This window comes from Cygnus olor, chromosome 3, assembly GCF_009769625.2.
Source record: "Cygnus olor isolate bCygOlo1 chromosome 3, bCygOlo1.pri.v2, whole genome shotgun sequence".
Taxonomy (NCBI): domain Eukaryota; kingdom Metazoa; phylum Chordata; class Aves; order Anseriformes; family Anatidae; genus Cygnus; species Cygnus olor.
Genome location: NC_049171.1, coordinates 24,669,497 through 24,694,970, shown reverse-complemented (window position 1 = coordinate 24,694,970; position 25,474 = coordinate 24,669,497). Strand labels below are relative to the sequence as shown.

The 25,474-nt window shown below is 36.5% G+C and overlaps 1 long non-coding RNA gene across 1 annotated transcript in view; it reads left to right on the top strand.

The window, feature by feature from the left end:
- The first annotated feature begins 254 nt into the window (after positions 1 to 254).
- LOC121068603 overlaps positions 255 to 25,474 on the top strand; it is a 69,727-nt gene continuing 44,507 nt past the window's right edge. Inside the window, exons 1-2 of the long non-coding RNA XR_005818983.1 lie at positions 255 to 314; positions 10,095 to 10,181. This is a non-coding gene — a long non-coding RNA (uncharacterized LOC121068603). The remainder of the gene's footprint in view (positions 315 to 10,094; positions 10,182 to 25,474) is intronic.

Here is a 25,474-nt window from a genome sequence, read left to right as displayed (position 1 = left end):
CTACTTCAGAACCAAAAGCAGCTCTGGCACAATCCCTGGACTTTCTAATGTGTATTTTCTCCAAACACTATAATGGGTTGGTTGTTTTTTAAGCTAGTATAGCTAGCAGAGAGTGAAAACTACAGATTATGATTATTTAACAACTGATTCAGCTGAAAGCTCTAAATATTTGACTGAATACATCTCTCTTTTTTTTAGTACCAGAATAGTTCTCTGCTGTGGAAGGAGAATGCTTCATTAACTTCGGAAAATATTCATAGTATAACACCACATTAAACATCTGAATGGAGCCTACAAGCACTGGACAGATTCGGGTAAACCTCAAATAAATTATTCAGAACATTGAAATGAACCCTTTTCTGTTATTTATCAGACTTGCTCTTACTTTTTATAGGAAAGCTTCTTTCGTTATTAATATTAACAGTCTTCAAGGAAGCCTTGGATTGAACTACCAGCTGCCTATTTTAGGAGAAATACCTAACTGTGTTCCTCTCACACAATTAGGTTACAAACTTGGCTACAAACTTAGTGTGTGAAACCGAGCCCAAGTGAAAATGTGCTTCTTCAAGAAAACTGCATATTGCCAAAACAGAGTTTAAAGTTTAAAGTTTATTTCATCAGGCAAAAATAACCTGTGTCTTTAGAAGTTATAATCATCACAGAAAACCTTTTCTACTCACTCTAAACTCAAGGCCAGGTTGATAGTAAAGTTAATGAGATGGATAAGATTAGTCACACCAATAGGATCTTATCAATGTGAGTGTGGGGTTAAAAATCAAACCACCCGGATTTACAAGTTTCCTCATCAAAATGTGCTCCCTGCTTTGTTACATAGATAACCAGAAAAAGCTACCTTATACTTCTTATAACTCTTAAATTTCTGATATTTGGAACATACTTTGGGGGAATACAATTTACTTTGTGCAGTGATACGCTATTGGGGTGTCATCTTCCACATTATAAGTGAACCCAGGGTAGATTCACTGGTCTCACCAAGAATATAACATTTTTCAGGCACCTAAAAACTTCAAATCTTGCTCTGTTCCTGGCTTCAATGTCTTGCTGGCTGCCCTTTACAAATTTTGTATTGATATAAATTGCCTTTTCCCTGTCAGCTATTTATGGGATAGCCTTATCAGAGACTGACTCCAGCAAACTATGGATAGCAGAGAATTTAAGAGGACAAAGATCCTATTACAAACTCTCCCTCTACAGATTTCACTAAAAATAATTTTCTGTCATAAATAAGGAACTTAAACATTTTATGTGAACCTAAGTAGCTGGGTCTACTTATCTGCTGATAATGGTGTTACTTTCATTCAGTAAACTATACAATAATTTATGTACTGTATGTAGCTCAACAAGCTGAATTCAAGAACCAAGAAGATGCAGAAAAATAGAAGTCTGTTCAGGATCAGAACTGGGTAAAAGTGCAGTGATGTGTTTCTCCTTTATGCGTATTCCTTTGGAGAAGAGTGGGTGACAGCATGGTTCAGTTATAGCTAAGGCACTAGAAGAATAGTTTGGTAACTACTACAAGAGTCAAGTCACAACCATCCTTAGAAAAGGTTCCCAAGGGCTCAAAACTTCAGCCAGATGGATGTAACATTGTCATTAGTTATGTTTTAAAGAAGGAAGTAAAGGGAATGACATTATTAATTTGTAGATACCTGGGAAATTGAGTTGATCAGTAGCTCACACAGTAACAGTGTGTGAGCGTATATCCTCTGTCATATTAGAGCCTTTCTGTGGTATGATGGCTCTAGCAGTCTTTTCAAGTTGCTGTAACAAGAACCAGCAACTAGAAGATGCATCAAAGAAAACAGGCCTGAAGGCTCAACCCAGTGGGACTAAGTATCTCTTTTCCATAGAACATGGCATTCTTCTAAGTAGAAGGGTTGAACTCAGATTCAACTACAGAACTAGACCACAGACAGGAGTGAAGAAGGACTGAAAGAAGGGGCATAGAACCACTGCAGTGCTGTGCCAAATGAGATATACAGGGACATATATACTTCTAGAGAGAAGTATGAATTGTATGAGCCAAATCCATATTTTGTAATTTTCACCAACAAAGGCAAACAAGCAAACAAACAACAGGAAATCTCTCAGACAGAAGATCAATTTTTAAATTATATTTTATTTTTTAAAACAATCAGAACCTCTTAGGTAAAGGCTGCCCATAATGTTCACATCAACCTGCCCATCAAAGTTGAGCAGTTTTTATAGTTCAGCTGACTCCATTCTTTTTCTGAGTAAAGGTGAAGTCTCTGAAGACTGAGAAAACAAATTCAGCAGGAAAAATACTTTGATAGTGTAGTTATGTCTATTCCAAAATGACAGGTTTTGTTGGAATGAAGTTATTTAAGATAGTGCCCTAAATAGCAGAGGCGATTTTTCATTCTCCTGAAATGTAATTGGAAGAATTATGTGACACAAGTGCATTCAAAAAAAACCTGGAACTCTTTGTGGGTAGGGTTGGAAAAAACATGGAGTTGTAATACAACAAGCAATATTTCTGAGCTCACAGGGGAAAACTGATAAAGCAAAGAAGACGTTTTGTGACAGTAAACAACACTATCAAGAAGAGTTTTTCTGGTGCTGAAAACTTCTTAAATGTAAGATATGAAATTTCAAGAGATGCTATGTAATTCTGCAAGTACTAGAAGAATGAGAATACTTATGAATACATATTCTTAAATTGAATGTTTCATTGGCTTTCCACTTTCTCAGATTGCCTTCTGGAGAAATGATACCTCTTGATGTAATGTTCACAGATTTTGAGGCAAAAAATGTTAAGATTATTTCTTAGCCTATTGCTCCCATTACATTACCCATTTACATCAGTACAAAATCCAAACCAATATAAGGTGCTTTAAAATCCTAGTAAAATTAGCTAGAGGAAGGGCCCATGCAAGCCCTTTGGCATATGAAAACACTGAGAGAGGTTCTCCAGGAGCTCCACTGAGCTTTGGAGCTCCTAGAGAGATCTGTTGCCTGTTGGCCTCTGAGCACTAATTTGAGTTATTTTCTGGCACTACCTGTTCTGCTGGAATGATTGTTGATCCCATCAAACATCCCAAAGTTGAAAGGCTGCTCAAATCACTTAGGGCCATGACAACTTTCATTTCTTCTAAGCTCTGTGTTCTGGGCTAAAATCAGTACTAGATCGTGTGCTAAAACACCACCTTAATCCTTAATCATTTTAACAACTGAATTCTCAAGTTCCTGTTCTAGTAATTTCTTAGTATCTGCAGAACACCTCAGGAACCTTTTAGGATCTTCAAGATCCTTCTTTATTTGGTACTTAGTTTATTATTTCCTGGCTGGATATTGATTAGTTTTTCTTTGTCATTAAGGAATTAGAAAAATAGTGTCCTAACATGTCTTTTTTAAAACTCAAGGAAAAAAAAAAAGCAAAAAAAAAACACCAAAAAACTAGTTACTGAAGAAAGTCTTCTCTGAAGAGAAGACCAGTAATAAAACTGCTAAACTGCTTAAATGAAAAGACTTCAATTATTTTGAAAGTAAGTGGATATTAAGCATGATTAGATGTTAGAAAAGGCTTCCTTTGGTATCCAATATGACTATAAAATTATTGACTTCAAACTAGTAATTTAGTTAAAAATAGTTGCAAACCATGTTAACTGCCATGCATACCAGATTTGAGCTCTGAGTACTTTATCTAAATGTTATCAACGTAATGCTTTCTCAATTCCATATTTTGAGACAAAATAACATGGGAATTTTGAATTTTAAAATATTTGCATTTTAAAGTATTCATTCTTAAGAGCAGCATTCCTGCATGATTATTTGTATCTGAATAACTCTCTTGTGGCACTCTCTTAAGTCAGGCATTTTCTTAAATAATTTAACCTAAATTGACAAGTCCAAATGTATGAATTTCCTAAGCATATTATGATCTGGGAGCAGCTAGTAGTTATAATTATTTGTTAGCTAATATTGTACACAGAACAATTATGTTTGGAGAGTTTTATAACCTTGGACTGATCTGCAGTAAGCTTGCAAATTTAGAAAGCAATGAATGACCTTTGAACATGGCTGAGACAAAGAATAATTATCAAAGAAATCTCTTGATATACTGTGATATATCCTAGTTTGCACTTAACAACGGTTATTTTTTATTAATTTTTCCCCATAGTAGGCTAGATTTGCATATTTATGCCACAAATATTTATTTCACTGACTAATGGAAGCCTCCCCTTGGCCATATCAGCAACCATTGGAGTACACACCTGTTCCAGAATAATTCAGTTATTCAGCTCAGTGAAGAAGCTTTTAAGCTAGCACATTTCACTTTGTACATGCAACGGGGAAGGATTGCATACCAAGTCAGGCACCAGGTTTCAGAGACAGTCTTTTCCACTGTGTCTCATGACTAAGGTGACTCTTACACTGGTGTCCAAATATAAAGATGGGTCTGGGCCAGAATTATCAAGCTGTGATAAGCATCCCACTAGTATTATGCAAGCTACTCCAAAGAGATGCATTAATCCTGTTTGAGCAGCCAAATATCTCCTTCTGTGCATGTACCCAACCTAGTACACTGCTAGGAGCTTTTGATGCTGATACTGTCATTAATGCTCTTACCTAAGCAAACTGCATTTAGAAAATGCTATGTAAGATGTTCTTCCCTGTTGGTAATTATAGTTTGATAATCATCACACCACAAAAAAAAAAAGTGTTTCAGAAAGACTGTTTCAAGAAAAGCAACTTCAGACCCCACACAAATCGTGATATGAGCTTGTGATTTCTCAAATATTTCAGTCTAAGAGAGGGGAATCATGCATCTGCAGTGGAAAAAATCTATCCTGTAAACCAAGTATGAAATTACTGATAAAAAAAAATGGACATTTTTTTTTCTGTATTTGAAATTATTTGTGAATATCTAACTGGATTGTCAATGTAATGACATTTTTTATACTTCCTAGCAATCAAATGAGACAAGACATTATACAGCAAAAGGAACACAGAAGTCTCACTGTGACTTCCAATAATGTTGAAGAACTGACTGACGGGTAACATGATACCCTATGGTAGTTCTAGACAGAATCTGAATTAACGGTTTGGTGTGAATAATTTGTTTATCAAAACTGACCTAGTCCTGTTCACAAATTGCTGGACTGTGATTTTTTTTTCCTTTGTTACTTAGACTGTTGGACAAAATTATTGTACTGATAGCTTTGGCATGAAGAATTTTGAGCTACCTAGGAACTTTATATTCCATTGTTGGCACAAATATTTGGAATTTCCTATTTGATTGGCCTTTGAATGGCCAAATAAATTTTATGATATCCTTTCTGTCCCTTAACTGAAAAAGTAAATTTTTTTTTTCCTCCGCATTTGGGAAGATGGTAAGATAAAAAAATATTTTAGGAAGAGAGAGTTATAGCTTGAAGGAATATAAGGATATTTAAAACCCACCCTCTTCTTTCCATCTTCCTTTAATTTAAAATTGTTCCCTGGCTAAGGAAACAATAACATTTTGAGCCAGATTTATTAGCTGTCTTTTACTAGCTGTCTGCTTTGCATTCAATTCTCCCTTGACCCAAGAAAGCTAAGCACTTAAAGACTTTTGCACGTGCATGTCTTAACGCCTTTTCTGGTTTCTCTCAGCTGCAAGACTTTGCCCAGAGTTTTTGTGAGTCAAGTTGAATTCATAGATTACCCAATCCTTCAGCCCCAAAGACCTGGTGATAATGAAGGCAGGAGGCACTCCGGTGACTTCTGTATAGGACATTAGCTTTCTGCAAAACACTTGGCAAACTAGTGCCTGTCTTCTTACTCAGAAGTCTTCCATTGCTCAGTATAAAATAAAGTGTTTTTTGAAGAAGCACATGTATCAAGTTTAATGGTCTTTGGTTTGCATCATAACTTATTTCCTCCACATATTTAATCCTAGATGAAAAGCATGTCTTTGTATAATATTGTCTATCAGATAAGATGACCACATCTATCACTGCCATTAAATGCAAGTATTGCAAAGGGAGATTGCGGGGCTTGAGCTGGCATTGAAGCATGTACAATATACTAGTAGGAGTTTTATATTAATGAATGGTGGATTTATATGACCAGCTCATTTGTTATGTCAGTGTCTGGATTTAATGATCATTAAAATACCTTCAAGGTCTATGACTTTTGCTGTTTGATCATGTCTCATACTTTACCTCAGCTAAGTGGTCATTTGGAGGTTTGCTTGTGAGTTATCTTATTCTCCAGTTTTCTCCCTTTCTTGTGATGAAGTTAATTTAGAGAAGACTGCTGTAAACAGTTAGAAACTGTAGACTAGAGAAATGCTTGATATTAGCTGCAACATTGCTTTTTATTTATTTATTTATTTTTCCCAAAGCTAAGGATAATACTCAGTAAAATAAGCCTGGATGGTTGTCGCTGTGTGGCTAAAATTTTTCTGTGTACCAAAGAACATCTTCTGAGAAATGATTCCTAAAGTAACACATTCTGAAATAAGCACTATTTTTCTTAACATGCAAGATCAGCCTTATTATATCGTGTTATATGGGTCATATGGGTATAACCAAAGAAGCAAGATATCAAGGTTTAGGATTTGTAAATAACTAATAGAATGCCCCACTTTTTGAGCAGTTCTGCTTTAATACCCTGTGTGCCAGAAATCCAGGAAGCCAGAAATATTCAAGGAAATAGATGAGCCTGTAATAATAGTAGACATATGGGACAGGCGGAGTCTGTGACTTGACAACTGTCACATTGAAATTCCATTTTAAAATATACTGAGTTATTCACTGACATTTATGATGTATTTTAATATTCCTATCCTACTTTTAGTGTGGGTTTCCCCTTCCCAACATTTGTGTCTGCAATTTGTACTCCATGTTTACTTGGCAGATGGCCAGATTTCAAAAAAGTACTTGGGCCCCTGGAGTGCAACTTTGATGGAATTTATGAATGTGTGTCCAAAAGTGAAATCCCCCAAACCTGTGTCTATCCAGATAAGTACTTGCCTGAGTATTTATGAGTCAAGGACTAAGGTGGTGAAGTACACCAGGGCTTTGATTTCTGCAGTGCCAGAGCCACCTTGGCTCAACAGTGTCCTGCCATCTATTTAACATTCAAGCTTGTTCAGAATTCACAATATTAGGAATTTCAGTGCTCAAATCCCCAAAGGGTTACTCTACTAGGAATGCTTAGAAGAAGCCTTGCAAACACTCACCACATTGAATTCAGCAGAAAACACATAAAGTGGCTGTATTCATTCAAAAGCACAGCTAGGGAAGGTGTGGTGCCCATCAATAAGGAGAATGGTGAATGAGTGTGGAAAAGGTCAACCTTTTACTATTTAACTTTTTAAATATTTACACAATAAATTAAATAGCTGTGTTCACTGACCTTTTGAGCATCAGGGAATGTAGAATGTTTCTACCTCCTTAATTTTATTTTCTATTTTTCCCTGCCAAGTTAAAAACTGTGCTGAGGAAGGTATTTTCTCCAGCCTTCCTGTTGTGGCTGTAACACAGTAAAGCAAAGAATACAAGGTTAATAGGTACTGAAAGGCAGCAAATGAGCAGTAAGCTATCTGTAAATCACTGCTTACTCAAAATCTATGTATTTACTAAGAGGGGAAAATCTTGGGGCTGTCTTTCAGCACTGCTGAAAGATTGTGCCAAGGGCTCTTTCAAAGCCAGATGCATAAATGTCTTTAGAAGCCGGAGTAAGAATCCAGGACTGTTTTCTTTAAGCTCCATGAAGTTATAATCTTGTCTGTGTGTTCTCTCATGAGAAGTGGAACATACCTGTTAAACATGTGGTTTACCATCTGTGTGGTGCTGAACTGCCTGACATGGATAAACCACAACAGTGTGTCTCTGATGCAATAGGACTTACACACAGTGTAATTACATACAACGTGTCTCAGTTCTGGGCAATAATCTAGCACTATTCAAGTCTTGTTAGGTACTTCCTTTATAGATGGGCAAATCAGCACTTACAAAGGTAGGAATAATCCATTTGATGGTGGACAGTCTTAATCTAGCAAGTGTTTCTGTTCAGAGAATCTTAGGCCTGGAAAGAGCTCTGTTAGGAAGCATTTCAGATGCACCCATTCTAGAATTTGAGGCTTTTCCACACAGTAAATGCTGCTGTGAAAACATATCTGTACCAGCTCATCTACCATATAGAGATTTTAGGTGTTTAACTAAGACTTCTGCAGTCTTCAGCTAGAGGTAATGCCAAACTTAGTGGTGTTTTGAAGTAGCAGTTCCCATGTTTAAGTCTCTCAGAGGTTCTGAATATTGCTAACTATTTCAATCTGTGGTGTTATTTTTTTTTTTTCTTGAGTTCCCAATTGCCTAGGGAAAAGATATTTAAATGGCATTTTTATTGGTGTGACTCTAGCTGATATGGATATTGAAAGAGAAAACTATCATAATCTGAATTTGCGACAGGAAGAATGTTGAAGTTCTGTTTAAAAAGCCTATGAAAATATGTCCAAAATGTCTACAAAATTACTGAGTTTCATAAATTATACTCCAATGAAGAACAGAAAGTATTTTCCATCTTCAGAAAGTACACGGGAAACCAGTCCAGTAACTGAAAAGCAAAATGTCACATTTCTCTTCAGGCTAGTCATTCAGGATTATACCTGTGGTTTTGATTAATATTTTAGTGATGCGAATGTGAGGTATGGCCCTCCATCTCATGCCATAGAATCATAAATGTTAGGGCAAGTGACCTTGAGAGCTTAGCTTGTCCATTAGCCTGTCCCAAGGCCAGATTAAATATCTTTCTCTCTTTCCAGAAAGAATTGTCCAATCTGTTCTTAAATATCTTTGATGATGGAGATTCTACAGCCTCCTTATTCAATACTTCCAAAACTTTACAGCGAGTACCTGAGAACACTGAAATTCTCTCTGGGTTTCTTGTTGTGCTGAGAATTTACTCAAACTTCAAGTTTTGAGCTGACTTCACTGGATCCTCACCAAGATGTAGATGCAGATGAAGGAAGGACAAGAGCTTGATCGAGGGGTTTATGGAAAGTGAGATTTGAATTGCATCACTATCAGTAGCCCTTTAAACTCCAAGGGATTTGCTGATATCGATAAGCTTATGTTTGGAACATATTATTACCCAATATGAAAAAAGGAGATCAGAATCTGTCCCTTTAATAAAAATGATAGGGCAAGAAGACTCTTTTTGAGCTAATGTTTAAATATGGCTTAGCATATATAATTCTGCATGACATTGTTATCTGTCACTGAGGTATTGGCCAAAATAATAAAAATGTTTTTTACATTATGGTAATTACATTCTGATATAGACACAAGGGGCTAATTTCCTGTAGCCGTGGTAATATAGCACCTCTATTACAAAATGAACTTATATTCTGTGCTGGCATTTCTTGTAGAAACAGATGAAAAATCCTAATTCAGTTTCTGATGTATTTTTCCTGTCAACCACTTGTTTTGCATAATTGGGGTGACAGATGCACTTTATTGTAGCAGCAAAACCACTTTGTAGCACATTTTGTATAATAGTACAATGGGCCTGGATCTTGGCCAACATCAATAATGGAATAATAAACTAATAAAAGTAGCAGGGAATTGTAGTTGTTTTAATGAAAAACAAACAAACAAACAACAACAAACGAACAAACAACAATAACATTTCTTATTTTTCTGATAGCTGTTCTGTTCATCAGTTGCTGTTAGGACGCAGGACTCTTCTAAAAAGATTCTCAGACATTTTTGTCTGCTAGAGGACAGACACATGTCTGCTAAAGACGAGACACATGAAAATAAGGTTCCAATAGGACCCTACAGTGCAAAACCCACCTTGCTAAGCACTGCTGTCAGAGAAAGCACTGGCTCCTTTCTGAGCCACTGCTCAGTGGAGCAAGTTGGTGTGTGCAGTCCAGTGTGCTGTAAATTGAGCAATCTTGTTGAAAATCACTCTCTAGCCCTATCAGAAGTCAGTTGGGAAGTCACAGCGTTGTCTGTGCTATAGGGTTTTCCTACACTAATGCTTTCCTCCTCCACATTGCTCACTCATCTGATCAACAGAGATTTGTCTACATGGCTTTCTTGTTTCATTGTTGCCAGCCTGAATGGGACAAATAGAGGAAAAAAGCAGCATCCCTCACTGGAGTTCTATGAAAAATGTCAGTGCATACCAGACTATTAAGACAGGTATGTGATTTCTCTTTCTGACAGCTGATCAAATGCTCATCTAACAAAAATCATTGCCTCTGATAGCTGTTCCTTTGATGTAATGCTCTTGAAATGTGATTTTGCTTGAGATACATTTTTTGGGGAGGGGGGGTTGTTTTTACTCGATGAGTAAGTAGACAGAAGACACTTGTTGAAAACAAGACTGACTGACGAATGCAATCCAGATGAGGTAATTGGAATGATAACTGCAAACAGAGGCAATGTCCAACCAGAATAACATTTCCTTAGTCATTGAGAAAACTTGCAACAGGAGAGCAACAGTTCACTGACCTTCCTACTTCTTCTACACCTTGCGCACGCTATTATTTCTTAGACATAAACATCGATAAGAAGAGAGTGATGAGAGAATGCAACTCTGTTGAACACATTTCTTATCATTAACAGCCACTTTGCCATTTATTTCTTAGGTCAAACTGTGTACTTTTTTCTAAGAAATTCATATCTGATTTGAAGCTTAACTCAAAAATCCATCAAAAACATTAGTAAGACAACTGTTTACTTCAACATTGCCTTTAGAGGGGCTCTGGGTCCACTTCTAAGCAACTAAAAATATCTGTCTGGAACATGGGAGGAGAAGAAATTACTTAATTTAAAATATATGTATATATATTTAAAGTGACCAAAAAGATGTAAATTGCTCAATCCTGTACGATTTATAATACTATTTTAGAAAGTTTTATTTGTAGTTTTCTCCATGTTATGGGCCCATATCAAATACAAGAACAGCGTAATGACAAGTTGGACATAATATTGACTCAGGATGTAAATACAGTCTAGGTCTGACAGGCAGTGATTTTAAATATGATTGTAGCATATCTCCAGATGATAACCTAAATTTTCAAATGGGGAAGACTAAGAAACATTGACATGTAGAAATTGTCCCATGTCCAAAAAGGGTCAAAAGGATGATCCATGAAATCCCAGGCTGCTTAGCCTCCCTTCTGTTCCTGGTAAATTTATGGAGTGAGTCCTTTGGCACACACTTTTTGTCACATGAAGGAGAAGGCAGTGATGGGAACAGTTAGCATGGATTTCCCAAGGGTGAATTATGTCTGACAAATGTGATTGCTGGCTATAATAAGATGACTGCATTTGAAGCTAGAGAAAGAGAGGTCCCTCAAATATCAATTACGTCAACTTTAGCACAGCTTTCAACATTGCCTCCCACAATATTCTTGTTGGACGCTACAGTTTGTGGATCATTTAAAAAGCTGATTAGATGCTTTATGCTCTGAGGGTCATGATTAATGGTTTATACCATTTATCTGGTTTATCTGGTTTATACCATTTATCTGGTTTATACCATTTATCTGGTTTATCCCCCCCATACTGAGAGGGGACCTCATCAATGTGTATAAATACCTGAGGTGTGAGAGACAGAGGGATTTGGCCAACCTCTTTTCAGTGGTTTGTGGGGATAGGACAAGGGGTAATGGTCACAAGATAGAGCACAGGAAGTTCTGCACCAACATGAGAAAGAACTTCTTCACAGTGAGGGTGACGGAGCACTGGAACAGGCTGCCCAGGGAGGTTGTGGAGTCTCCTTCTCTGGGGATATTCAAGGCCCGTCTGGATGCCTACCTGGGCAGCCTGCTCTAGGGAACCTGCTTTGGCAGGGGGGTTGGACCCGATGATCTTTTGAGGTCCCTTCCAACCCCTTCAGTTCTGTGATTCTGTGATACTCTACCAAGAGGCTGGTAACAAGTGGGGTACTACAGGGGTCCACCCTGGGACCTGCTCTGTTTAACACTGTGGGCAGGATTGCTGTTCAAAGAGACTGAGGCAAGCTGGAGGAATGGGACAACAGGAACATTATGAAATTCAACAACAACAAAAGCAGAGTTGTGCACCTGGCAAGGAAGAGCCCCTGGCAGCAATCCAGGCTGGGACTTGCCTGCTTAGGGGACAGATTTGCTGAAGAGGCCCTCGGGGTCCCAGTGGTAGACAGCTAAGCCTGATCCAGTAGTGAACCCTGGCAGCAGAGAGAGCCAAAAACATTCTGGGCTATATTAATAGTAACATGGCCAGTAGATCAACACTAATGTTTCTTCCTCTTAGCTTCCATTGGACCTAATCTAGAATACAGTGCCCAAGTTTGCTCCCTTTCCCAACTCCTCCCATGCAACACAAACTTCAGTAAACTGGAACAAATTCAGTGGAGAACACCAAGATGATCAGGGCAGGAGCACTTACCCTGTGAGAAGAGACTGAGGGACTTGGGCTTGTTTATCCTGGAAACGAGATGGCTTTGGGGGAATCTAATGGCAGCCCTGGTGCCTACAGGGAGGTTTTCAAGGAGACAGAGACAGGCCCTCCATGGTTGTGCATGGTGGGAGGAGGATTTGATAAGCTGAAACAAGAGAGTTTCATGCTGGTTATGAAGATGATGCTTTCCCCACCAGGACAGCCCATCAGTGGAGACCAGATTGGCCAGAGAGACTGTGCAGTCTCCAATCTTGGAGGTTTTCAAGACTCAACTGGAAAAGGCCCTGAGCAAACTGGTGTGACCTGATAGTTCACCTTGCTTTGAGCAATGGTCATCATTGACTATCAGACATTTTAATACTTCCTAGACTTGCAGAAAGGATAATGGTTTTAAAAGAGTTACTCTATTTTCTATTTAAATAATGATAATAATAGATGATCTTTAAGGTCCTTTTCAACCCAGGCCCTTCTATTATTCTATGACTCTAGGTGAGTTAGTGAGTCCATGTGACCATGTCTGAGCAGAGGGGTTGGACCAGATGGCCTCCAGAGATCCCTTCCAACATCAACCATTCTGTAATTCTGTTATTCTTTTTTTAATTTTTTATTTCTATTTTTTAAATGAGTGGATGTATTGTAGAGCATACCTTTTAGATATACTTAAAAACAAACAAACGAACAAACATACAAAACACAGCCACCTGGAATAAACAAGACTTTGGACAAGTAAACAGTGCGTATTTACTATGTAATTTTGTAATCACTATCTGATGAAGAAAGAAGATTGCTGAGGGAGAATAACTCATTCTCACACTCATGTTATATATTGAGCATTTCTAATGTTCAAAGGGTCCCCTTTCCTCTCATTTCAGGGGCTGTAAGCCATGAACAAAAATACTGAAATCTATGGAATTTCAAAAGTGTAAAGCTTTCCCAATAAAAGAATAATAATTTGTCTTCCAGAAGTAGCAGAATACCAATTGAAGTGAGAATCAACTTTCTCTGATTAGATTAGTTCCACGTAAAAGCTTAATATATTGCTAGATTCAAAAGTGCAAACTAAAACTGGGTATGAAGAAATATATTATTTTCACATTATCTGTAAATTAGAAAATTAAGATATTCTGTATCAAAGACTAAGGAATAACAAAATATATGAAAGAACCTTTACCAACAGCCTTGGTATTTCCAGTTTTTATTTTAAAATAGTCACCATTTGATCTTTTTTTTCCTCTTAAATCTTTCCTCGGAATTTCCCATTCTGTACCGAAACATTACTTCTCCAAATAAGCCAACAGTTTTAACATTATTCATGGCTCTTAAGTTAACTTTGAAAATATAAGACTTAATTTGATGACGGTGTTTATTTAAATACTTAGAAAGTCCACAATCAGAGAATTGTTGTATCCTTCAGAATAAAACAGGACAGGAAGGGAGTGCACTCATACGGACATACATATGCCTACTGTTCTTACATCAGTATTGGTGCTTAATAGATATGTTCCCTCTCTTTTTTATCAGAGGCAATCATATAACCTCTCCCTTCATTATGTAAATAATATTCTTCTGGGTTTTTCTTCTTCACTGATCTTATCCATGCTTGTTTCCATATGATTTCTTTCTTCTTGAATGTGAATGGCCAGAATCTTAGATAATCTTGCAGATGAGGTTTTACTTGTACTTTGTATAGGAATACCTAATGCATCCTAAGACTATATTTGCCTTTTAACATTCATGTCATGCTGGTAACTCATAATCATCCTGACTTTAATAGTATGCTCTGGTCTTTTATACTCCTCAGTTATTTCCAGTGGATGAATGCACAATTTAGAGGACGAATTAGTGTTAGTGTTATCTGACATATAATTATTTAACCTTGACATTTTTACCTTCTCACTGTTGGCTGCTCTCGCAAACAAAAACAGCTAATGTAACAATTATAAAACTCCAAAATTCCTGTTGTAACATCTCTATTATGCCATGTGACTTTGCAAGCAGTCTGTCTTTAGATAAGATTTATAGAGCATAGATTAAATAATTTACAAGATGTAATCTCCTCCAAAGTTTGCTTAATATTACAGACATAAAAAGCTATAGCTCAAAGTATATCCAAATGGCAGCAAAAACATATCAATCATAATATTCTTTTTGTGTTGCAACTAATACAGCGTCTCTGATTTTATTTTCATTATACAGTCAACAGAACACTTAATCGTCATCTTTGGTGAGCAGAGAAATGCAATTAAAATGGGTTCATTGAAAAAACTTCTTACTCAGCTGTACTTATACAGGCAATTGTCATCTCAGAATAATTCATGAGCTTGTTTTATAAGTCTTCAGAGTTCAATTGCTTGTGTTTTCATGGTGTCCACATACATTTTCATTTTTATAGAAGTCCACGAAAAGATCAAGTAAGGTTATGCCATTGTTTCTATTCCTTCATGTCCTCCCAGAGGCTAAGTTTCGTGAAATGCAGATAACTTGTCTGTCATTTCAGGATGTTTGAATCTCATCTCTTCAGAGATAAATTGAGCATATTTAACTTATCAAAGATATCACCCAGATATGTCTGAAAACACAGTCATCTCTGGTCAGACCATAGTGCCAGCACTGTGTTGCCTTCCAGAAATAAAAAGACCTAATTTCTGAATTTTATATGTTCTATATTTTGATATTCAGCTCAAAACTTTTCTGTGTGATAGACATCTTACCTCAGTAAGGAGGAACAGTGCTTGTGCTCAGAATATGCTTTCAGAAAGTCTTGTGTCTTTGGCTTGGCAAATTCATCCATTTTATTGAGCTGATAAGTATGATAACTTGCATTCAATTCAGAGGATCATTTTCACACTTTTTTCCTTTTTTTTTTTTTTTTTTTTTTTGGACAGGATAGATTTCATTTCACATGAGTCTTGGAAGCTCCAAGTCTGTCTGCGAGGCAATTCTTTTTGCTCAGCACAGCTACATCACCACCAAAACTTTTGAATAATTACATATTGTGAATAATTACCTTTCTTTAAATAATTCTCAAGGAATTTAGGAATTTTAAAAATGTTATTTGTTATCTGCTATTTATGTAGCATTTAGTTAGTAATAGTGTTTTCAGAGATGGGTCAGCACAACACAAAACTTCAGAAAAAGCACTAGCTTTTAAATAAAAAAAGCAAAAGCAGTTGCTTCTGCCTTTCCAGCAACATCAGAAGAAACCTCACATCTGATCAAGTTTTTGTCTTTTTTTTTTTTTTCTAAAATCAGTTTGGTTGGCAGATGTAACGTAGCTGAAGCTGCTCTGTAATAATTTCTGAGTGTTTTGGTCAGGTTATCAGAAGGTTGTGAGCCTTTGCATTAAAAGGCAGAGCCAGGTGGGTTTTTTATTTGCTTTCTTTATCGTCTGGCCTCAAGAGGGCTCCCAGTGTCCTTGAACGAAACAGGGAGACAGCAACCTGGCACAGAGGGAGGACATTCACATCTGTACTCAGTTGCTCAGGAGGCATTGTTTTACTGTGTGAAAGGCCTAATACTAAACTGCCAACTTCTTCTCTGTGAGTATGATGCTGTGGACATTCATATAAAAGAAAATACTTAATGATATATTTAAAAATATATATTAATATTTAATGATATGTTGTTACCAAGAAGGTGATTTGAGAAATTTTTTAAAGTGTTTGTTTTATTCTTGTGCTTGGAAGACTCAAGTGATATATTTAAAATGCTACTCGATGCTAATAATGCTAATAATCGATTCAGTCAGTGTATGGAACTGATTATTGATACATTTTCTATATGATTGTATTTATTTAGTAAATCAGGAGATTCTTTGCTTAAAAAAAAAAAAAAAAAAAAAGAAAGAAAAAGAGTGGTTCAAGCTGTCAGAGCACAGGAAACAACAGAGATTTTGTTAGTATTATGTCTGAAAATGCTGAGCTGAAAAACTGCTCTGACCCAGGACAGGAAAAGTTCCTGGCATGCAGGAGTTCAAAAGAACTCTTCTGCAGGTCTATAAATGAACTGTTGCTCCATGGAGAGTAATTATATTGGAGCAACCAGCTGAGACACAGGACCTTGTGGGACCAGAAGAAGTTACAACTAGCTTAATTATCACCAGGAGATCAAAAGATTTTAAGATAGACAAGTGTGCCAGCTGCCGTTTTAGGAAATGTTGTCCCTTGTTACAATAGGCTAATGCTTCCATTTTAAGAAGGTTGTTATGTATCTAAATATGGTTTGTACCTGAGTCATAAAAGGAAGAACTGCAGGTACCCAAACATAGCTAGACTTGCCAAGAAAGTGCAGTCACACTCTAAGTAACATTACCCAGGTTTTAGTCAAGATATCAATAAACAGGAGCAAGTTTGGTCAGGGGCTGGAGCACTTGTCCTGTGAAAAGAGCCTGGGGGAGCTGGTCTTATTCAGCCTGGAGAAGACACAGCTTTGGATGAATCTTAATGTTGTCCTCAACTACCTAATGGAAGGAAATAGAGAACAAGGAGCTAGAGTCTTAAAGGAAGAATGAAGGGTAATAGACAAGCTGGAAAATGAGAAATTCTTACTCAGAGAAAAAAAATCACCATGAATGTGGTCAAACACTGGAACCAGTTTCCAGAGAGGCCATGGGATCTCTGTCTTTTGAGATATTCAGAACTCAACTGGAGAAGTCAATGAACAGCCTGCTGTAATGGAACTTGCTTTGAGCAAGAAGGTTGGACTAAATGAAGGTCCTTCCAACCCACATGACTCTAGCCTGTGGGTTAGTATAAAACAGGGTGCATCACACGTGGTGGATTGGCTTTGGCTGGCCAAACCTCTACCTAGCTACTGCCTCTTCAGTAGGACTGATGAGAGCACTTACAGAGGTGGTCTGACCATGATGAGGAAACACTGACTTAAAATCACTGCTAAAAAGGCTAACAAGGGAAAATATCTGCCAGCCTGGGAACTGCTAGCCTGGGAACTTGGTCTGGGCACTCAGCCTGGGAACCAGGGGCATGCCTAAGGGGTGCAGCTGGCATCCTTGTAGTGCAGCTGGGCACATGAGAACCAGAGACATCCTGAAGTTACTGTTGATAATGGCAAGACAAGAAACTGGGAAATAACTTATCTGAGAAGGCAGAAAATAGTCTGAGAAAAAGGGGACACATCCTGAGAAAGTGGGGATTGGTGACTGCTAGTAGTTGTTCAAACTGAAAGAACAGAAAATAGTCTGGGGAATTAAATTTTTTTTTTCTCTGAGAAAGTAAGAAACTATTATTTACTGGTTGTCTTGTGAGAAAAACAGAAATTAAAAGAATCTCTTGGCTACTTGGTGTTGTCCTACACCCTCTTATGTCTCTGTGATATAAAATCAGCCTAATTTTTAACCCAAATGGAGCTTTTCTCTGTGAGAAACTACCCACACTGCATGTACCCCTCCCTTTTTATTATTTTAAACAAGTTGAAGCTTTGCTGGAATGTCAAGTTGACTCTGCCATAACTTTGCAGTGGTGTGCTGGACTGACTCCTAAACTCTGCATTACATGGATCAACTTCAAAGTGAGAATGTGTTATTTTATTGTAGTCATTCCTGGGCCCATCTCTGGGGACCAGTTTTCTGAAAGATTAGTTTTCTTAATTAGACGTTTTGAGATTGGTTTGACCCCCACTTCTGGGATCAGTTTGAATGCACTTGGTACTGATTACTTTATGAAATATGTATGTACATAATCTGTTGTAAGTATAGTCTTGATAAGTTTAACCTGCTATATTTATTATAATATTGATAAATTTGTAATTTATAATAAGTATATGTCCCTTTTGGTTGTAGGAAATCAGGAAGAGAAAACAAGATGGAAAAGGTTGTGGGTTGAGATTGGTTCAGCAATAGCCAAAACATTGGTGTGTTACCAACACTGTTTAAGCCACAAAGGCAATGCACAGCACAATAGAGGCTTCTATGAGGAAAGTTAACTTCATCCCAGCCAGAGCCAGTACATCCTGAATTGCAATTGTGCATGATAAGGAGTGGTTGCTAGAATGCAACATCCACAGGGATACAAGGATAGATCAAAAAATACAACCTGACCTATGACAATAATGTTAGTCAGATAGTTCTACTTATTTCTATTTCAATAAAATTGATCTGACATTAATGCAGTGTTAGTCTGACTTTAAGAACTATGTGCATAAGAAAACAAATACTGTGCTACTTAAGTGCTAAGCAACAACTAAAATTAAACAGAAAGAACCTGGGTATGCTCAGGATAAATTACCTGGAAAAAATCCCTAGAATTAAACTGATTTTCTCCACATTTTAGTATTGATTGAACTGCTTGAAAGGTTAAAATTGCAGGACAGCAAATCAAATTAGTGAAATATGATACTTCTTTAAGTAAGCAAACATACTTTGGTGGCCAACAGATTCTGCTAGGCTTTATTTTCTTGCTTCACAGCCCATTTCCCAGCTTTAATGTGTAATCCTAAAATGTGCTGCTGAGTGCATTTTGTGACAATTCAGAAGATCGGCCTACCTACAAAAATTCAATTCTCTATAAAATTATGGCTGTTGTTTGCCTTTAACAAACTCAGTTTTTTCAGCTTTAAGGTGCATTTCCCTAACCCTCTCTGCTGTTCTTCTACCTCCCTGACAGTTTAATATTCACAGAGGTGTGCCTATGCAGCCAGTAGCACAGGACTTCTTCAAATGCAAAAAAAAAAAAAAAAAAAAAAAAAAAAAGAAACAACTGGCACTTGATCAAGAGAACTGGTTTAAATTGGTTATCTGGCAGGCAGATCACATAATAGGGGTCTCTGATTATATACTGGACCACTCCATAATGTCTCCTGAAGAATGAAGCTGAAAGGTAAAAAAAAAAAAAAAAAGGCAAATTTATATTTTTGAGGGGCATTTTTGCTATCTTACCTGAGAAGAGTTGAGCTAATATTTGAAGAGGGAACTGTGCCTTCCTGAATACAGATTGATTCTTAATGAATAGGGGATGAAGGGTGAGGGACTTTATCTTTAGAGAATCTGTGTTTTTTATCAGTTTTCTTGCTAAACAGCATTACTAGGAAAAGAACAGTAACTCTTAAAGAAACATAAAAAAACAGATGTGCTAAAAAAAAAAGGCATTATGAATTGAATTCTCTACACTAAAGGGTACCCACCCTTTAGCTGAAATCAGCTAAGTTTCTTATTTTACTGTCTAGGTGGAAGACAAATCCCAGATTTCATTCTTCAGATGGGTAAAATCCAGCCAAAATTTATTCATGACTAGATTATACTAATTCATTCTGTTGCCAGTGTTACTTTTTAGCTTAAATGTTCTCCCTCCCTGTCATTTATCACCCTGATGGTTTTATAGGCTGCAATGATACCCACTTTCAGCTTTTTTTCTTCCTGGATTGAACAAGCCAATTTATTTATTTATTTATTTATTTTAAACATAACATAAGCTTTCCATTCAGTCGATCATCTCTATCAGTACTTCTCTGCAACCATTCCAGTTTGAATTCATCTCTTTTGAAACTGGATGAATGAAATTCAGTACGGTATATATAATGGCTCACTAATGCCTTGAACGATGATAATGTTTGTAAGATCAAAGCAGACTAGCACCCAGAGGCTTTTCAATGTGTTTAATTTTGTGTTTTGAGTACAAAAATCACTATCTTATCAGAGCAGGAGAATTTCTTGACCAATCAAATGTCTTGCATGAACTTCCTGGTAAAATTAATATATACATATATATTGATTCTAGCAATTGCTATACAAAAATATTTCAGGTAACAGGATCAACATGAGTATCAAAACCCCATGTTTAGAGTTTCAGCTTGATCACTGTTTTGACCAAGGAAGGAAGAAGAATTTGAGAAATGGTTGATGAACATTTTTTATTATGTCAGAAAATGTTTCTGTATGAAACAGTATTTTGCCATGCTGTACCTTAAGGGAACTAAAGAGAATTCACACAGAACATGTAGACTGGTGTCAGTCCAAAAGCATAACTAATGAGTAAGTGCAGCATATCTATATGATTATGAATCATTTAAGTCAAACCTCTTCCTCCAGATATATGTATTTGTGGATCTTAAAGATTTGGCAATTTATTCTGGGATTCTTTTCAGGCATAACAGAAACTAACCATCAGAGGAAAGAAACTACTACTGCTACTGTTATTTTGGGGTTTCATTAAAAGCAACTGAAAATAATGAGAAGTTGCATAATCTTAATAATCTGCAGATAAATTAATTTAATATTATGGAATTAAAATTCTAGGGGGCCTAGCAATACAAAACAAAAACAACAAAATACTAACCAAATGAACAAATGAAAAAACATCACACCAAGAAAGTATCAGATAATAACATTTTGGAGACACACTCCAAAACAGTAACCAAATGATGTACCCTCCATATATGAAGTAGTTGTAATTGTCTTTGCCTACATGCAAATAATGAAGAGAGAATGACATTAAGCCTGAATAGCCACAAAAATACTAGAAAAAGCCCAAGACACCACTTAGTGCTGTTCAAAATCTTTGGTGAAAATTCTGTCAAAACTTAAATAAATTTTATTGTGACTATGATTTTATAAATTCATGGTAATGTTTCTGTCTTCAAAAAGATGTCAATAGACATATCACTGACAGAAAAATCATTATCTCCCAATATTCAACTCCCCAAGCTAACGTAGTAGAACAGTTCAAAGAAAAGTTAATGTGTGCAAAACTAAGCAATTTTGCATTTATCCTAGTCCTCATAATTAGAATACCTCATATTGATCTAGTAGAAATAACAAATAAAAAATGCTAACAAATAGAACTTAATCTCAAACGCTTAAAGTTCTGAAACTTTAAATGACTGAAAACTTGCTTGTGAGGGAAGTTATTAACATTAATAAAAAGAGGTGTTATCATCTCACTCACTGTAATGCTGCAGAGCTTAAATGCCTAGCTGGTGATATCAACATTTCAGTTTTGATCAGGAAATGAGGTATTTGGAGCTGCTGTTTTTCTGCTTAGTCAAATATGATCACTCTGATATGAAACTTTCTTGATTTTTACCTTGACTTTTCCTCTAACATTCCTTTTGATATTTACAAAAACTTGGGTCAAGGCTACAAATGTAGTTTAAGCATAATTGCATGCGATTCTCATGATTTGCCACACCTATTGCCATACCATTACAAAATGCCATTATCCCAAATAGCTTTCAGCAATTTTCCCTATGCTCTTTCAGCGTTACTAATTCATGATTTTCAGTATGGCTTGTTACAGTAATATTGACAAGGGGCATATAACCACTCAATCAAGCATATCAAGTCCTTTAATTTGGTCTAATTTAGGCATCAATGAAAGGTGTGAAGCTTTTACATTTGCTCTACTGAAACTAATGCCCATCACAAAGTAAATTGATTTTCGCTTTCAATACAAATCAAAATTTGATCACATGAAAAACTGTTGTCAAGCCTGCTAAACTGATAATGAATGAACAAAGTAAAGTGATTGTTGAATATCTAGGTCACATCTTCCTTTTCTCCAGCATCTTTGAAACTCATAGCCTTTCAAAGTAATTTTCTAGAAGATGGAACACCTCAGTCATTTTTGCATCTTGTTTGTTTAATTCACCAGAACTATTTTTTATTTTTATTTATTTTTTGCATATTGTGCTTCACATAGGCAAAGTAAATGGATTTAAGTGTTTTTGATTTGTCAAAAAGCCAAATATAATAGATTAAGTAGAAATTATATGGGGAGGAGAGAATCTATTTCCACCAAACTTTGTCCCAGACATCCAGCTTCCATTTTCCCAGAGATACATAGGTGGGTTACACAGGAATGACAATTGTGAAAGACAAATATGATAGCATGATGATTATGTCTATCTCTATAGTTGTTTTCTTGAGGAACTTGTATTTAATAATGGTGTTGTGAGAAACAATCTGCAGCCAATAACACAGGCTCAGGTGAGGATCTCGGCGAAATAACATTTTTGGTAGCAGTGTTTAAGAGACGGGCTTGCTTTTGTTGTTTTTATATTGTTAGTGATATAAGCAATCTTAAACAGTTCTATGATGTATAGTCTTGGCTTTTCGTTAATGTTTTTCTTTTTCTGAAATTCTAGAAGTAATACAAATGGAATAGGGTTGATCAGTTAATCATCTTTCTGTCATCTTCATCATATTCGTCTTTCGGGCATATTCTCTATGACTTGATCTACGTGTGAATATCTACATCTCTTCTAACAGGCTTAAGAGCAAGCTGTTAATACCTCAAAAACATTTGTTTTATAACGCTATAAAACAAATAATTGCAACAAAGAATCTGCAATATGTCTCCAGAGCGCTGTCCACTTATTCAGAAACATAAATGTTAAGCTCATTTTATTCAATTAAGGCTACCCTTTCCATGATTTTTTCAGCAAATCTGTACAAATGAATCAACATATTGGCCTTCATAGTTATTGGCCATACCGTCTTATCCATTTGTAAGTGCAACTTCCCATTGATTTCTGGGAAAGACAACTTGGGAACAGTGTGTATTGCTTAACAAGGGGTAGGACCCATAACAGATTCACTAGTCACTGAAAGTCTGATATCTGTCTTAATTTATGTGATATGAATAAGACATCAAAATCTAGTAGAGCTACATCAAGATAAAGCATGTGTAAGTTAGATTTGATCCTGGTCCCTGTGTGAATTGGATTTCTGCTGTTCAACCCCTTGACATCTACAAATCTAGTTGATTTCAGATGACAACGTTTCCATCAAATTAATAGAAGCTACATGATTTAACTGCCATTGAATGTAGGTCTATATTCATAGGCTGATTAAATTCCATCTTCAGCTCAGCTAGTTCTGTCTCTCAGAATTATGTTAAGGGCTTTTAACTTCTCTCTTTTCTTTTCTTTTCTTTTCTTTTCTTTTCTTTTCTTTTCTTTTCTTTTCTTTTCTTTCTTTTCTTTTCTTTTCTTTTCTTTTCTTTTCTTTTCTTTTCTTTTTTCTTTTCTTTTCTTTTCTTTTTTTTCTTTTCTTTTCTTTTCTTTTTTCTTTTCTTTTCTTTTCTTTTCTTTTCTTTTCTTTTCTTTTCTTTTCTTTTCTTTTCTTTTCTTCCCCTCATTTAAAAGATGACTTTAGATATCTTAGATTAATCACACCAGAACTAGCACAGGACTTAGGCATCCTACAGATTTCTATCTTTTCTACATTCTCAGTAACACCTCAGGTCCTCAGGAAAGGCAAGAAAACAGAAAGGATGCAACAAATCGTTGCAAGTTTTTGTTTGCTTGTTTGTTTTAAAACTGAGTAGAAGAAGGAGATAGCATTTTTTTTTTTACTGTAACAAAAAAATTAAAATGGAAAATGTTGGAAGAAGTCTCTTTAAACATTTGAAGGCTTGTCAGGCAGGATGATCATTTAAGGTTTTAAAGGGAAGAGTTCTCATGGGACTCTAAAAACAGAAATCATAGTTTACATAAGCAGAAAAAAAAAATAATCCAGAAATAAAAACAACACAACTAGTGGTGCTTGGGAATTCTGGAGTGAATGCTGCTTCAAACCACTCTTACAAGATAGAATGGAAAGTGATGTGTAAAGAAAGAAGAACAAAATGTCAACGGTATGATCTCCTGAGCACAGAGCTGACAGGTTACTTTACATACTGTAGGCAAAAGCATAGACCCCTGAAAGCAAAATCCTCTCTTGAGTCCAGAAAGAGTAGTGTAAATTTACTACAACATCTATAGCAGTTAACTAGATAACTAGTGTGCCATTATTCACAGAACCTGAAGTATTTTATGCATTCCTATAGGTGAGAAATACTTTCTAACAACAATGATCTTTTCCTTGCTCCACTGCTTTTTAATTAACATTCCTTGAGCCATTTCCCTTGTTCTCGTACTATTCTCCAATACTCTTTGCACTGTTCTTCATCTGCTTAAAGTGAACAAACAAATAAACAAAACTAATAATTTTCCCCCCACTTCTGTTTAAAGCTATTTTGGTGACATCTTTTAGAGTCGTAGGACTCTAGAATAGGCCTGATCAAGAATGATCAGTCTGAGGTTTTAAAGATACTAAACAAAGCAGACCAAAGTGTGCTCCCAATTTATATACTGATTAGTTAGCACGGCATAGAGAGACAGATAATTTAAATACTGCTGATGTAAAAAGGAGGAGGCAATCTACTGTGCACAGATGTCAACATTTAATCCTGAAAAGGCAATAAGCTGCACCATGCCATCTGCTGACACTGTATTTGTTTGTATTCTGTGACAGAGATCACCACTGAGGCAGGCACTGATGGCATGAAAGATAGAGCTGAGAATTGTGAGGTGGATTGTGAGCTCTTTCCTGGAGGTTTGGTGACTGAAATAATATCAAGCTGAAGCAGTGGATGTGCATGCTAATCCTCTCAGCACTTTGGGTTCCCTGAAGATGCAGTCTTGTGACCTACCTGACATGGGCCATGGTGGCAAACCTCTGGCTAATGCATATAAATTTCTTTCTAAGGAAAATATAGATTCCTTGGGAGTTGGGGAAAGGGAAGTTAGTGTCTCCCTTAAACTGTTTTATGAAGTCAGGGAAAGGCTGGAGTTGTTTCTTGGTCCAGCTGCTTAGACAAGCCTAAGAACTATTCCAGCTGTTGCAAAAGAGGGTGAAGGTAGTATTGAGAAGATGGCCACAGATGAAGTTTAGTTCCTATAGCTGAAAGATCACCTCAATGACAGGCACTAAGGACCTGTATTGTCTTATTTTTGTGCTTAGAGTAGAATATGCTCTTTAGCTGTATGGTGTTCCTCCTTTTTATTTGAATAGAGAGATTCAAAAGCAGTGAAGGTGCTTCTAATGTAAGAATTCTGTGGCTCTCAGCATGATCAAGACATGCCCTTTGTCTAGGATAGCTAATGCCATGGGAGAAGATGAGAACCATAGTTTCAAGTATTAGTGCTGATGGCTCAGTCATACCCACTGCAATTGACCTTTCGGAATATCAACTAATTTGAGACCAAAAAGCAATATGTTTCCTTTAAAATTCTCTGTGCCTGATTATTATTATTACCCCAGACTGAACGTT